This window comes from Ovis aries, chromosome X (genome assembly GCF_016772045.2).
Source record: "Ovis aries strain OAR_USU_Benz2616 breed Rambouillet chromosome X, ARS-UI_Ramb_v3.0, whole genome shotgun sequence".
In the NCBI taxonomy this organism is placed as follows: Eukaryota; Metazoa; Chordata; class Mammalia; order Artiodactyla; family Bovidae; genus Ovis; species Ovis aries.
Window position 1 is genome coordinate 116989469 of NC_056080.1, and position 16424 is coordinate 117005892.

The following is a 16424-nucleotide window of genomic DNA, read 5'->3' on the forward strand; positions in this document are numbered from 1 at the left end:
GGGAATGCATGTAAGAATTAAAGTTTTTAAAATTTAAAAAATAAAAAACTAAAAAAAAAAAAACAAAAAACAAACAAAGCAGGAAATAGTCCTGTCTGACTCTTTGCGACCCCATGAATTGCAGCATGCCAGGCCTCCCTGTCCATCACCAACTCCCGAAGTTCACTCAAACTCATGTCCATCGAGTCAATGATGCCATCCAGCCATCTCATCCTCTGTCATCCCCTTCTCCTCCTGCCCCCAATCCCTCCCAGCATCAGTGTCTTTTCCAATGAGTCAACTCTTCACATGAGGTGGCCAAAGTACTGGAGTTTCAGCTTTAGCATCAGTCCTTCCAATGAACACCCAGGACTAATCTCCTTTAGAATGGAGTGGTTGGATCTCCTTGCAGTCCAAGGGACTCTCAAGAGTCTTCTCCAAAACCACAGTTCAAAAGCATCAATTCTTCGATGCTCAGCTTTCTTCACAGTCCAACTCTCACATCCATGCATGACCACAGGAAAAACCATAGCCTTGACTAGACGGACCTTAGTCGGCAAAGTAATGTCTCTGCTTTTGAATATGCTATCTAGGTTGGTCATAACTTTCCTTCCAAGGAGTAAACGTCATTTAATTTCATGGCTGCAATCACCACCTGCAGTGATTTTGGAGCCCATGAAAATAAAGTCTGACACTGTTTCTGCAGTCTCCCCATCTATTTCCCATGAAGTGATGGGACCAGATGTCATGATCTTCGTTTTCTGAATATTGAGCTTTAAGCCAACTTTTTCACTCTCCACTTTCACTTTCATCAAGAGGCTTTTAGTTCCTCTTCACTTTCTGCCATAAGGGTGATGTCATCTGCATATCTGAGGTTATTGATATTTCTCCTGGCAATCTTGATTCCAGCTTGTGCTTCTTCCAGACCAGCATTTCTCATGATGTACTCTGCATAGAAGTTAAATAAGCAGGGTGACAATATACAGCCTTGACGTACTCCTTTTCCTATTTGGAACAGTCTGTTGTTCCATGTCCAGCTCTAACTGTTGCTTCCTGACCTGCATACAGGTTTCTCAAGAGGCAGGTCAGGTGGTCTGGGATTCCCATCTCTTTCAGAATTTTCCACAGTTTATTGTGATCCACAGAGTCAAAGGCTTTGGCATAGTCAATAAAGCAGAAATAGATGTTTTTTCTGGAACTCTTGCTTTTTCCATGATCCAGCAGATGTTGGCAATTTGATCTCTGGTTCCTCTGCCTTTTCTAAAACGAGCTTGAACATCTGAAAGTTCACGGTTCACGTATTGCTGAAGCCTGGCTTGGAGAATTTTGAGTATTACTTTACTAGCGTGTGAGATGAGTGCAATTGTGCGGTAGTTTGAGCATTCCTTGGCATTGCCTTTCTTTGGGATTGGAATGAAAACTGACCTTTTCCAGTCCTGTGGCCACTGCTGAGTTTTCCAAATTTGCTGGCATATTGAGTTCAGCACTTTCAAAGCATCATCTTTCAGGGTTTGAAAAAGCTCAATTGGAATTCCATCACCTCCACTAGCTTAGTTCGTAGTGATGCTTTCTAAGGCCCACTTGACTTAACATTCCAGGATGTCTGGCTCTAGGTGAGTGATCATACCATCGTGATTATCTGGGTTGTGAAGCTCCTTTTTGTACAGTTCTGTGTATTCTTGCCACCTCAACAGGTTGGCAAACTTTTTCTAGAAAAATGTAAACATTTCAATCTCTGTTGGACCATTGGTCCTTGTCATGATGACTCATCTCTGCTGTTGTAGTTGGAAAATGTACAGAATGTGTAAATGAATGACTGTCACTGTGTTCCAGTAAAACTTTAGGACACTGAAATTTGAATATCATGTAATAAATTACAAAATATTGTTCTCCTTTTGAATTTTTAGCCATTTAAAAAAATAAAGAATATCCTTAGCTATTGGACCATAGCATAATAGGCCACATTGCAGACTTGGTCCATGGTCAGGGGTTTGCTGACCTCTGTTTTAAAGGAGCATGTTTCATTATCATTCATTTATTCTTTCAACAGACATTCATTGTGAACCTATTTAGTATCAGTCAATAAAGAGTCCTAGGGTCTATAAAAATGAGTAAAACTGAATCCCTGCCCTCAAGGAGCTCAGCCTAGTTGGGTAGATCGACGCTTACAATGTGGTGTGCCGGAGGCTAGGATGGGTGTGTGAAGAAGCCACATCTGAGCAAATCACATAAATAGATGTTTATAAAATGAATGACTGGAAATCAACAAAGAAAAGAGTGTCTGCATTAATGCAACTTTTCTTGCCACAAAGCTATAAATAAAAGAATATGCATAAGAAAGGGGCAGTCAGTCCCTGAAACCCTAGCTCCTGTCCCCTGATCAACTGGGTCTAATTATCCAAACTACCAACTTGCTGGTTCTGTGCTAGGTAGAGTCACACACAACATGCCCTTTAAAATACTCTGTAACCAGCAAAATGCAAGATGGGATATTTAAGAAGTCTTCCCCCAAATCTCAGTGTGTCAATATCTTTTCTGCTGCAAGTAACTGATCCCCAACTCTAACAATAAGGAAATGCGTTTTCTCAGAGCTGCAAAGCTCACTGAAGGTAAAGGAGGCCCCAGGCACAATGTAATTAGCTCAGTGTTGTCAAACTCCCAGGTTGTTTTTTTTTTCTCTCTCTCTCATATCCCCACTCTATTTGCAATAACATTTGTAAGCACTGTATTTTGCCAGTAGCATTCCTTGTTCACATCCAGAGAGCGAGAAAACCTCTCTCTCAATCGTGGAATTTAAATTCTCTTTAGTCTGTTGGAGCCAACTTAGGACATACAATTTGCCCGTGGACATGTTGCTAGGGGAGTGCTGTGCATGGATTGGCTTAGATTAACTATCTGATGCAAAATCATTGTTGAGGAATTAACCATAATACTTTCCTCACTTGAAAAGAACAAGAGGGAAACATGGAGAAGGAAATGTAGCTAATTTGATTTTTTTAGGTTCCATTTGTCCGTAATCAGCCTGGGCTTTTTCTAGATTCATGTTTTTCAAGTCTGAGTACAGAAATTTACAAAGTGTGGTCCAGGCAACCTGGTGTTCCTGAGACTCTTTCAGGGAATTCTAGAAGTCAAAAATCATTCTCATCATACTAAGATCTCATTTGCAAGTGTATGGTGGCATTTTCCAGAGACTGAAGGACAAACAGTGATGCCATTGCTCTGTCAGGTAATTGGATATGAGCTTGGATATTCTTGTATTTAAAAACCTGTCATCCTTTGTTTCTAATACAATAAACATCAATAGCTGTAATGCACATAAACACAATCTCTGGTGTCCTCAAAATTTAAGAATATAAAGAAGCCCTGAGACCCAAAAGTTTGAGAACTGCTGAGTTCTAAGATTAATTTTAGAAACATTTTGTACAGAAATGGAATGAAAATAGAGTATGCCCTAGATCACACATTTAAGTATTGTTTTGTGAATTTTTCTTTTGACTATGTATATGTGTTTATTTACATATATTAAATATACACATATAAATGTATTTAATCAAAAGAAAAAATTCACCAAACAATACTTGTGTGTGTGTGTGTGTGTGGTTATAATATAAACAAAATGTTTTAATGTGGACTCCTGGGTTATTTGAAGTCCTGACACCAAAAAGCGAAGTTCCAAAAGATACATCACTTAAGGTCTGATTTCTCAGTTCTCATGTCTTATTTGAAAACCTACCAACTCCCTCAGTGATTAAACCCAGGCAGCCACAATGATGTATAAGTTCTCTCCTAGCCTTATAAGTTCAGTTCAGTCGCTCGGTCATGTCTGACTCTGTGACCCCATGAACTGCAGCACACCAGGCCTCCCTGTCCATCACCAACTCCCGGAGCCCACCCAAACCCGTGTCCATTGAGTCAGTGATGCCATCCAACCATCTCATCCTCTGTTGTCCCCTTCTCCTCCTGCCCGCAATCTCTCCCAGCATCAGGGTCTTGTCAAATGAGTCAACTCTCCGCATCAGGTGGCCAAAGTACTGGAGTTTCAGCTTCAAAATCAGTCCTATCAATGAATGGCCAGGACTGATCTCCTTTAGGATGGACTGGCTGAATCTCCTTGCAGTCCAAGGGACTCTCAAGAGTCCTCTCCAACACCATTGTTCAAAAGCATCAATTATTCGACACTCAGCTTTCTTCACAGTCCAACTCTCACATCCATACATGACCACAGGAAAAACCATAGCCTTGACTAGATGGACCTTTGTTGGCAAAGTAATGTCTCTGCTTTTGAATATACTATCTAGGTTGGTCATAACTTTCCTTCCAAGGAGTAAGCATCTTTTAATTTCATGGCTGCAATCACCATCTGCAGTGACTTTGGAGCCCAGAAAAATAAAGTCAGCCACTGTTTCCACTGTTTCCCTGTCTATTTGCCATGAAATGATGGGACTGGATGCCATGATCTTAGTTTTCCGGATGTTGAGCTTTAAGCCAACTTTTTCACTCTCTTCTTTCACTTTCTTCAGAATTCACAGCAAAATCACATTAGAATAGAACACATACTCTGAATGGACTGGGTTGACCAAAAAGTTCTTCTGGGTTTTTCCATATGAAAACTGGAAAGAAGTTTGTGGCCAACCCTATATCTTAAGTGGTACACAATCATGGCAGCAGCCCATGATTTTGATTAATCACACAAATCTTTTCCTGAAGGCCTTTCTATAATAGACTTTAATAAATAGGGAAAGCAAAAAGGTTCTGACTGCAAGCCTAGAAACCAAACTCCAACCAGCTCATGCTCAAATAAAAATATTAGACCAGTTATTGGGGCATCTAGAGCTTCCCTGGTGGCCCAGAGGTTAAAGCATCTGCCTGGAATGTGGGAGACCCGGGTTTGATCCCTGGGTCCGGAAGATCCCCTGGAGAAGGAAATGGCAAGCCACTCCAGTACTCTTGCCTGGAAAATCCCATGGAGGGAGGAGCCTGGTGGGCTACAGTCCACAGGGTCGCTGAGTCAGACACAACTGAGCGACTTCACTTTCACTTTCATTGGGGCATCCTATACAACCATAGGAAGACCCTAGCTGCCACTGGAACATGGAGAAAACCAGAAGGACTCAAAGACTGCCAGCACTCTGACTCTGCTTTTCTCTGAGGGCTGGATTCATTGCTTCCTCCCATGGAGTAGCCTCTCTGACATGGCAGTGGCCTGAGAACGCCTGCCTTTCCCTCACAATGGAGAAAATACTCCCTTCTTGCCATCATCGGTTGAAAACTCCTTGGGAAGCACAGAAATAGGATGGGTTTAGATCACTTGGACTTCCCTGGTGGCTCAGACGGTAAAGTGTCTGTCTACAATGCGGGAGACCCTGGTTCGATCCCTGGGTCAGGAAGATCCACTGGAGAAGGAAATGGCAATCCACTCCAGTACTATTGCCTGGAAAATCCCATGGACAGAGGAGCCTGGTAGGCTACAGTCCGTGGGGTCGCAAAGAGTCGGACACAACTGAGCGACGTTCCTGTTAGATCACTTACCTTTGGATGAATACACGAGGGCCTCAGGGCACCAATGTGAGGGGCAGGAACTCGATCCCTAGAAAGGGGAACATTCCCAGTGAATGGGGAAATTAATCTGAGTTGAGATGCTCCCCAAATTGATGTCAACAGAAACAAGTTCAGAGACTTCCCTAGAGGTTCACTAACTAAGACTCTGTGCTCCCAGTGCGGGGGATGCAGGTTCGATCCTTGATCAGGGAACTAGATCTCACGTGCTGCAACTAAGACCCAGTGCAGGTAAATAAATAAATATTTAAAAAATAACAATAAATTTCAAGCTATGCAGAGTAACCCCATTCAGGTCCAAAGAAAAATGAGTGTGTGTGTTTGCCAGTCAAGAGGTCAAATATTTCTCAAAAGCTAACAGAGTTTGTCAGAAGTACTGAGCCCCCCTGAGGGCTCAGGAAGAACCTCTCCATCTGCTGTCTTCCACCCCCCCGAGGCTCCAGCAGCCCTGCCTGCTTCAGAAGGACCTCACGGGAGGTGGTCAGGGAGGCAGAACTCAGGCTGCTGCCTCTCATTGCCCATCACCTTCACTGTACAGCATCTTGGTGCAGGTAGAGACACAAATGTACAATGACAAAACCTGGCAGGATCTGAGCAAGGATCTCCAAGTGAGTGTTTTGGACTCTTTTTTTTTTTTTTAAAAAAAAGCAGCCTCCAAGCTGTTAAACACCAACAATGTGTGATGAAGTTGCTGTAGCAGATTTTTGGAACTAAGACTGGGAACGTAGCAGCAGGGCACCCAAAAGTGGTCAGCCCATCTGAGCCAGGGACAGGTCCTGCTCTCAGGCAAGAAGGAAGAAGCTGAGGCACAGCATGCAAAAGTCAGGAGGCCTAGAGTTGTGTCCTTGGGACCAGAGTGACTGGTGGTCAACACACTTGGGACAAGAGTAGGCTCCGTAGTGGCCACAAGAGCTGGTAAAGGTTTGGATATCCTTGACCTCATATCTGCTGTCCCCCTTCTGTCCCTGTGCTAGAAGCTCTCCCACATTTTTCCCATTCGGTCTTTGATGCCCTTGGTAAAAGAGATGATAAGACTCTATCCTGCTAGAGGAATTGTGAAGCTTACAGGGATGGTGTGCATGCATTTGGGAGGCTTCTAGGAAGTGTGTGCTTAGGCCATACAACTCCACCAGTTCGGGCTTCCCTGGTGGCTCAGATGGTAAAGATATCTGCCTGCATTGCAAGAGATCTGAGTTCAATCCCTGGGTCAGGAGTATCCCCTAGAGAAGGGAATGGCTACCCACTCCAGTATTCTTACCTGGAAAACTGAAAGGACAGAGGAGCCTAGTGGGCCCCAGTCCATGGGGTCACAAAGAGTCAGACATGACTGAGCCACTAACACTCTGCACTCTGCATCTCTCCACCAATTCAGGGTCCGGAATAGAATGTGTGGGACAGCCGACTCAGGAGTGAGAGGTTTCCAAAGTCAAGGCAATGTCAGGTGGTATGGGGGTGGGTGGCCAGTCCAACTGATCCAGTGCCGAGGCAGGGGTGATCACCGCCAGGAATGTGTGCTTCCAAAGTCAGGTATCTGAAGTCAGGGAGTTGGCAGGAAGAGCTGAGTCAGGTGCACAGGCTTTGAGGGGGACCCACGTGCTGCCTTTTACCTTGTGTGAACTTTTTTCTTAATATATATATATATATATATATATATATATATATTTTTAAATTAAAGTATAGTTGACTTGCAATGTTTCAGGTGCACAGCAAGATGATTCAGTTATACATATAAACATACATTATTTTTGATGATAAGTTATTACAAGATATTGACTATAGTTCCCTGTGCCTGAATGAGCTTGGGAAGGGCAAGGTCAGAGTCATCAAGGGGAGGAGAGAGAGGGACACACTAGTTTGCTGTGTCCTTAATTGTGACAGGAAGTCTTCAATTTGAGGACTGTTTCCCAGAAATGAAAGCTTTTGATTTTACATTTCATTTTTATTAGTAAAATGTTCAAACATACTGACATGTAGGGAAAATTGTATGATGAACACCTGCAGATCTATTCCTTATGTGTAACAGTTACATTCTGTCACATTTGTTTCATCCGATTTTCTGTTAAAGTATTTTAAAGGAAATCCTGCACATTAGGATGTTTATTCCCCAAGTACCTCGGTGTGGTGCTGTGAGTGCTCAGTTGTGTCTGACTCTTGGCGACCCCATGAACTGTAGCCCACCAGGCTCCTCTGTCCATGGGATTCTCCAGTATTCTACACTCCCAGGGTGCCATTCCCTTTTCCAGGGGAATCTTCCCAACCCAGGGATTGAACCCACGTCTATCTCCTGCATTGGCAGGTGGATTCTTTACCACGGAGCCACCTGGGAAGCCCCAAATACTTCATTACATATATTTAAACCTAGGAGTTTTTTTCCTTCTTAACACCAATCCTATTATCCTGGCTAACAAAATTCAAAATTTCTTACTCCAGTATCCATTAAAATATCCACTAAACATTTAAATGTCCCCTTATTCCCCAACTCTCTCTTACTCCTTTGTTGAAGCCTGGATAGAAGAGAACAATTCTAGAACACATGTCAGTGAGACAGGAAGGAAGGGGGCCACCAGCCCAGTCCCTGAGTATTCTAGACCTCTAGCAAAGGAAGCAGTTGGCATAGACTAATGGCCTAGAAGGGCTAATGATCGTCATCAGTGAATATATCTCCAACAATAGGATTTTTCATCAGAAGTTCAGAAGGCTGCCATTTTTTTCAGAGCTCTCAGGAGTGAGGCCAGAAGCCTGAGAAGTGGGCCTGGGCCATCTCTGGGTACAAAACTAAGAAAAAGAGAGATATAAAAAAAAATTTCTTAAGGTAAGCTAAACTGCTGTAACAAACACACCGCCAAATGAGAATGGCTCAGAGTCAAGATGCTTACTTTGTACCCATATACCAGGCAAGTCGCATTCTGGCCCAAGGGTGGCTCTGCTCTTGGCGATCATTCAGGAGCCAGCTCTCCCATCTATGAGTTTGCAAATAGCCATGATCATTTCTAGCTCAGTGGGGGTGAATCGGGGGGGAGGGAATAACTGAGGACCAAGTGAGAGGGTTTGGGGGCCAGATCTGGTTGTGGTATAGAACTTCCCATATGACTTTCAAAGAGGTTAGGAAACAAAATCTAAGGTTGGACTCAGAAGAAAGAGACAACTGCGGTGAAGCACTAGCAGATGCTGCCACAGCACAAGAGTCCCATCTCCTTGATTTAAGAGGCAGCTTGTTGCCAGGGAACTGGCAGGATCTCATGCAGGGTCTGTCAGTCATAAAGATCTCATGGGGCTTGAGATTGTGAAGTCAGGGAGAAGATGAGAATAGATTGCTTTTTCAGGTATCAATGAGGGAGCCCCATCTGCTACAACCTCAGACTGCAAGATCAGGGTAGCAGGTGCAAGAAAAGCTCATGAATTTCACTCCTACTGCTCAGTCCTGGGGGGAGTTCCTAAAGTCCAGTGCCAGAGTCAGAACTTCTGTCCATTCAGTGTGAAACTCTCTTGTCAAGTGGATAATAATTTCCTCTTGTCCAAATACAGGGGGAAACTGAGTCATGAGCTCTGATGTGTGAGAGAACAACTTCGGACCCAAAGTTATGCACAAGGGTTCGTAGCGAGAAATTGCTTACAAATGATTGAAACAGGGCCCAGACCCTGTGGATCAGGGTTTCCAACAGGAGGCTGTGGATGGCTCCCAAAGAGGAAATCCCAGTCTCCACCATGGGCTAGGGGAACACGGGAACAGGCTCGAGAGCCGGGTCCGGTGAGCTACTTCTGTGAGACTCTTAGGGTTCTGTCATAGGATCATATTTTCTGACTCCTTTCTGTCCCTCTGCTTTCTAAGGTTCCTCATGTTTCACATTCATTTCCACTTAGCACTGGGCTGATAAATATCTTAATGAACTGTGGAAACTTGACTGATGATACTGACGGTTCTGTGGGGCAGGAGCTGGGAGTGCCCGGGAAGGCAAGGTCCCTGGTGCGGTATGTGTGTGCTCAATTGTGTCCAATTCTTGTGACCCCATGGACTGTAGCCCCCCAGGCTCCTCTGTCCATAGGATTTTCTAGGCAAGAATATTGGAGTGGGTTGCCATTTCCTCCTCCAGCGGATCTTCCCAACCCAGGGATTAAACCCACATCTCTGGCATCTCCCACACTGGCAAGCAGATTCTTTATCAGGAAGTCTAGGGAATTAGACACATGGCCCTTCAGTGTACAGATGGCAAGGGGCAGAGATGGCCATTGTGGTCTGGTCAGGTCACGTACGGAAGCTTCACAGGGCTCGATAGATATTTATTTATTTATTATTGAATGAAAGAGTCTTTAAATTCTATAGTAGGAATCCAACCACTTTGAGTCCTGAGTCTGGAGGCTGAAGGAGATTCTGAGACCACTGAGGCCAATGACTCAAAGGATGCCCATTACTATCATCTGAGAAGAAATCTCATGCATGGAGCTCCATCCTGAGAGACCACACAAGGAATATTGTGTTGGGGGCACCTGAGACATAGCTGGCATCCATAGCACTGCCCATTGTCACATCTGGTGGCTGCTCTTTCTCCCCTTTGATAGATTCCCTACTTGACCCTCCCTCTATGTGCCTTCATAGAAGTGGGCAGATCTGGTTCTTTTCCAGGAACATATCTGAGTGAGAGAGATCTGAGAGGGAGTCCACGGAAAGGGCGGGGGTCTTTGGAAGTTGAACGGACATCCAATCATCCATCCAAGAGGCGTTCCCAACTTTGCATCCTAGGGAAACGTGTGGTCACTGGTTAAGGAGTCAGAGTTTTTTTGTTTTTTATTTGTAAAGATTTTGTGATGTGGACCATTTGTAAAGTCTGTAGTGGATTTGTTACTTCTGTGTTGCTTCTGTTTCATGTTTTAGTTTTCTGGCCAAGAGGTATGTGGGATCTTAGCTCCCTGACCAGGGATCAAACCCTCACCCCGTGCATTGGAAGGCAAAGTCTTAACCACTGGACCACCAGGGAAGTCCCAAGGATTCAGAGTTTTAAACAAGCTGCAAGTTAAAGTGTTAATCACTCAGTCGTTTCTGACTCTGTGAGACCCGGTGGAGCCCACCAGGCTCCTCTCTCCATGAAATTCTCCAGGCGAGAATACTGGAGAGGGTTGCCATTTCCTCCTCTAGGGGAACCTTCCCAACCCAGGGATCAAACCCGAGTCTCCTGCATTGGAAGCAGATTCTTTACCACTGAGCCACCAGGGAAGTGAGATGGCAGGGTGTCTTCGTGCATATGGGAGAGCTGAGCCCATTGTGGAGGTTGGGCTTAGGACTCTGAAGGCTGTGAGGGAGGAGAGAGAACTTCATGGTGAACACGTTGGGCAGGGTGCCCCCACATCAGCCAGTTACCTCTTCTTGGAGTGAAGCAGAGAGCACCTCACAGACCAGGTCCCGCATATCCCATGTTCTTGGATATTTTTGAGGGTGGCCATCATAAGATTTGGGCACCCATTTGTCATGGATATCCTAGGCACACCACTGTGTGGACGGCCAGGAATTCTCTTGTGGTTGTCAAAAGTCCAGGAAGGCACAATAGAAAATTAAAATGTCCCAACAGATTCTAAGTGAAAGTGAAAGTGAAGTCTCTCAGTTGTGTCCGACTCTTTGTGACTGCATGGACTGTAGCCTACCAGGCTCCTCCGTCCATGGGATTGGGGGCAATGGGTGTCTTCCAGTGAAGCTACACACTGAGCATTTCACTCACCTGGCACCAAGTTTTCGCTCTGCTCTTTTCCTTTATGTAGCAAGCATCCAGGCTCACAGAGACCCAAGAGCCCAGAGAGCCACCTACCTAAAGTGCTCAGACTCTAAGTATATGTAGGAAACCAACAGTTGCTTGGCCTGGGGAGCTGGGGGGTGTTGTGGGGTCAGGGTGGACTAAAGACCACAGTTGGTTGTAGAACAATGAGCCCTTCCATTATCCGAATGTCTCTGAAAAATGGCTCTTTGGTTAAGAGTGGACCCAAGTTTATTCCAGGTTATTTTTTTTTAAGATTACAGAGACTTTACTGAACTTCTTTCATTTATCTTTGGTTGCACTGGGTCTTTGTGGCTGTGTGCAGGCTTTCTCTAGTTGCAGCCAGCAGGGGCTACTCTAGTTCCGGTGCTCGGGCTTCTCACTGTGGCGGCTTCTCTTGATGCAGTGCACGGGCTCTAGGGTGCCTGGACGTCAGTGGTTGTCACATGGGCTGTCACATGGCACACGGGCTCAGTAGTTGAGGTTTCTGGGCTCTAGAGGGTGGACTTAGTAGTTGTGGCGCACTGGCTGAGTTGTTCCGAGGCATGTGGGATCAACCCGTGTCCGCTACACTGGCAGGCAGATTCTTATCCACTGTACCACCAGGGAAGTCCTTATTCTTGGTTCTAGAGAGCAGAAGGGGAAAGGAAAGTCAGCCCCATATTGGCAGAGGTTTTGGCCACGGACCCACAGTCATTCACAAGGGTTGAGAAGAGCCCCAGTCAGAGTTCTTTGGGAGGTAGCAACAACACAAGGGGGGAAACCATCCCTTGAGGAACTTTTTACCCAACATTTGCCCTCTGGGTGATAGTGACCATGACTGGAACTAGGGAGGCCCATGTGAAAGTGGGTGGGCCTTGGAGGGATCCAGCTCAGTAATAAGAGCCTGAGGAAAGGCCAGCTGCTCGAGGGATGCAAGGCGACACTACTGTCACAGGCAGTTGTTGCTGTTGTTCAGCTGCTCAGTTGTGTCCGACTCTTTGGGACCCCATGGACTGCAGCACGCCAGGCTTCCCTGTCCTTCACCATCTCCTGGAGCTTGCTCAAACTCATGTCCATGGAGTCAGTGATGCCATCCAACCATCTCATCTTCTGTTGTCCCCTTCTCCTGCCTTCAATCTTTCCCAGCATCAGGGTCTTCTCTAACGAGTCAGCTCTTTGCATCAGGTGGCCAAAGTATTGGAGCTTCAGCTTCAGCATCAGTCCTTTCAATGACTATTCAGGGTTGATTTCCTTTAGGACTGACTGGTTTGATCTTCTTGCAGTCCAAGGGACTCTCAAGAGTCTTCTCACAGGTAGAAAGTCTCTCAATTGCTGAAATAGTACAGAGGATAGAGTCTCTGTTGGGAATGACGACTCAGTGAAAACTGGGCTCCCCACTACTTTTTTTCCATTTCTTCTATTTTTTAATTTATTGGCAAAAAAGGTGGTCATAGATGTCTCATCACTTTCATTTTACAAATCACTTGTTCCTATTTCCAACATTATTTATATGTGTGATATTTTTAGTCTATTTTGCTTGATGTCCTCAATTTTAATCTTTATTTCATTTTAACTGATATTTTTAATTGAAGTATAGTTTATTTTCGTACTTGCTAAGTCACTTCCATCATGTCCGATTCTTTGTGATCCTATGAACTGTAGGCTGCCTGGCTGCTCTGTCCATGGGATTCTCCATGCAAGAATACTGGAGTGGATTGCCATTCCCTTCTCCAGGGATATCTTCCCAAACTAAGGATCAAACCTGCATCTCTTATGTCTCCTGGATTGGCAGGTGGGCTCTTTACCACTAGAGCCACCTGGGAAGATATAGTTGATTTGCAATGTTGTGTTAATTTCTGCTGTGCAGTAAAGTGATCCAGTTATGCGAATATATATTCTTTTTTCATATTCTTTCCCATGATGGTTTACCACAGGATATTGCATATAGTTCCCTGTGCTACACAGTAGGACCTTGTTGTTGGAACTTGTTGTTGTAGGACCTCTGTCCTCCACTTTCAAAGAGAGGCAAAGAGACAGTGAAAAATGTATTTCTGTTATTACTGTTTTCAGGCTTGTCCAAGGTAAAATAACATGGTCCCATCAATCTGTACAGAGGCAGAAAAACAAATTCATCTGAGTCTACTGTTGCTTTCTGTGAATCTAAGATGAAAGGTGTGTAGTCTCTGATCAAAGGCAAAAGACTTGAGTGAGTTGCCTGAAACCTGTCAAGGTGCCAACACATAACAGGGGGAGCTGTCTGACCCTCAGTGTTTAAGAAAGATCAAGGATGTGGTGGATGTGGGCCATGGCAGAGCTGAAGTGGAAGATGCACCCAGAGGGAGATAGGCAGCTTGGAACTGGACTGGCTTGAGTGCTGAAGGCCAGGAACTTGCAGACAGGCTTAGCAGGGATGCCTGAAAGCGCTGAGAAGGAACCTGATCCTAGTCCTTCTGGAATGCAGGGAACACATAGGCATACATAAGAATTCGTGTCCAGTCCACCCTTAGCAGCTGCTGCTTCTTGGCCTGAGAAACAGACCTCAGGGAGGCTGGGGCCATGCCCTGGCACAAGAATGAGGGAACTTCGAGTCTCCTGGCCAAGGTCTCAGAATGCCTGTGTCCTTCAGGATTTTTGCCCAGGTTTTCCACCTCATTTAATGTTAAAGTTATACATGAAGGCTCTCCTTCTAAACTGGGGTGTTCTGGGGACAACATCAGCTCTTTGATTTACTGGAAGCCAGTTGCTATGGTTCTGAATAGATATGTCCCCACAAAGTTCATATGTTGAAATCCTAATCTCCAAGGTGATGATGGTATTTGGAGGTGGAACCTTTGGGAGGTGATCTGGCCATAAGAACCCTCACATGCAGGTGGGCTCGGATTTGAAAATAATGGCTATGCTGCTGAGGCACAGCCTGCTGCTGGAAGATGTAAAGACTGAATTTCCCGAGAACCCCACCTCAGTTCTCTGGGCCAGATGGGCCCTTGTGGAGTTCCAGTTGAACCCAGAAGAAATGAGTGAGCCCAATCGTCAGTCAGAGACAAGCCCGGGATCACCCAGTCTACAGGAGGGGCCAGGCTTGGGGTTCTCTTGAAAGCAGCCGGAACCAGACTCAGGTTCCCCCCAGGGTCAGCGAGATCCAGGCCTGGAGTCGCCCCAAAGCCAGCAGAAGTCGAGTCCTGAATTCCACTGACTTCAGTCAAAGCCAGTGAGGAGTCACCCAAGTTCTCCCAGGACCAAGGCGAAGCAGACTCGGAATTGCGCAAGAATAAGGAGGAGCCGACCCTGGGGTCCCCTAATATCAGTTGCAGCCGAGCTCAGGATCACTATAGCCTTACCCCGGTCAGCATCTCTGGGTCCTAAGCCCTCGAAGCCACTACAGGAGCTGATCCCCACGGGATCAGCAATGAGCAGAGCAAGTTAGCTTCAGCTGGGAAGGCCTCGCGCCAAAGAAGTGAAAAAGTTCTTCTGCCCAGGCCCCTGCATCCAAGAAGCCAGAGGAGGAGGAGGTTCCTATAATCCCAAAGGGGAAGTGCAAGTCTGGGGCGGGTGTGGAAGGACCGCTCAAAGAAGAGGTTCTCCCAGATGGTTCAGGACAAGCCCCTGCGCACATCCCGGCACGAAAGATAAAAGACCGGCAGGAGAGGAAGCTGGCCAAGGACTTCTCCCAGCACCTGGAGGAGGAGAAGGAGCGTCACCGCAGGGAGAACTTGAAACGCCGCCTGGAGGAGGAGCGGGAGGCAGAGATCGTCCAAGTGATTAGAAACCCTGCCAAGCTCAAGCGGGCGAAGCAGCAGCAGCTGCGATCCATCGAGAAGCCGGACACGCTGACCCAGCTGCAGAAACCACCGCCTCAGCGGCCGGCAGCCGAGGTCTGAGCTCAGGACGGCCGAGGCCTTCTGTGGCCAACCGCCGTGTCCACACAGCAGCTCTCGGGCCACTGGCCACACGCCTCTGCTGACCCGGCGCTCTGGCTCCACGGCTCCCAGACAGGGGCACCATCCGAGTCGGGGCTCTGAGCCTTCAAGGGCTGGCGGGCAGATCTCCATGGAACAGGGGGAGCCTGGAACCTCGCAGACTGGAGGCGGGAAGAGGGTCAGCATCCTCCTCCCTCCTCCAATGCCCCCTCCTTTCCAAGTGCCTTCAAACCAAGAAGAGTAATTTCTGATTCCTCAGGGAACTGATGACTGGAGGGGTGACTCCCCAGAATGTGTATGCTCTGTCTCAGGGTCCTGGGTCCAACCCAGGCCAAGAGGCCGGAGTCAAGTGTCAAGCTCCCCCACTCCTACCTTCGCAAAGGCTGCTTTTGGGTCTGTCTGCACCCCCACTGACCCTGTCACCCAGCAGACTCAATCCGGCTCCACCACACTTTTTAAAACTTAAGGTTAAAATGGGGAGGTTGCAAGAGGCAGGGTACCTCCAGCTCCCCCTTTCCTGTCCCAGACTCTGCAGAAGCCACTCCCCTCCCACCTGAGTTCTGATTAACTCATTACATCCAGTCTCCAGCAGATATCTGTATGGAACACCTGCTGTGTACAGGCACAATTCTAGGTATCAGGGAATATAGACAAAAGTTACTGCCTTCAAGGAACTTTCATTCTGATGGAAAAAACATAATAAACAATAAAGTGTAAAAAAAAAAAGCCCTCACGAATGGGATTCAGTTCAGTTCAGTTCAGTCACTCAGTCGTGTCCGACTCTTTGCCACCCCATGAATCGCAGCACGCCAGGCCTCCCTGTCCATCACCATCTCCCGGAGTTCACTCAAACTCACATCCATCGAGTCAGTGATGCCATCCAGCCATCTCATCCTTGGTCGTCCCCTTCTCCTCCTGCCCTCAATCCCTCCCAGCATCTGAGTTTTTCCCAATGAGTCAACTCTTTGCATGAGGTGGCCAAAGTACTGGAGTTTCAGCTTTAACATCATTCCTTCTAAAGAACACCCAGGACTGATCTCCTTTAGAATGGGCTGGTTGGGATTAGTATCCTTATAAAAAGAAGTCCCAGAGACCTAGCTTGTTCTTTCTGTTATGTGAAGACACAGAGAAAAGACAGCGAAGAAGAAAGACAGGAACTGGAAGCAAGCTCTCCCCAAATCTGCCAGCACCTTGGACTTGGACCTCCCAGCTCCCAGAACTGTGAGTAATTAATTTCTATTGTTTGTTT

At 46.3% G+C, this 16424-nt stretch overlaps 1 pseudogene; it reads left to right on the top strand.

The window, feature by feature from the left end:
* The first annotated feature begins 14121 nt into the window (after positions 1-14121).
* LOC101108636 (coiled-coil domain-containing protein 86-like) lies at positions 14122-15136 on the top strand (annotated as a pseudogene).
* The last annotated feature ends 1288 nt before the right edge of the window (positions 15137-16424 follow it).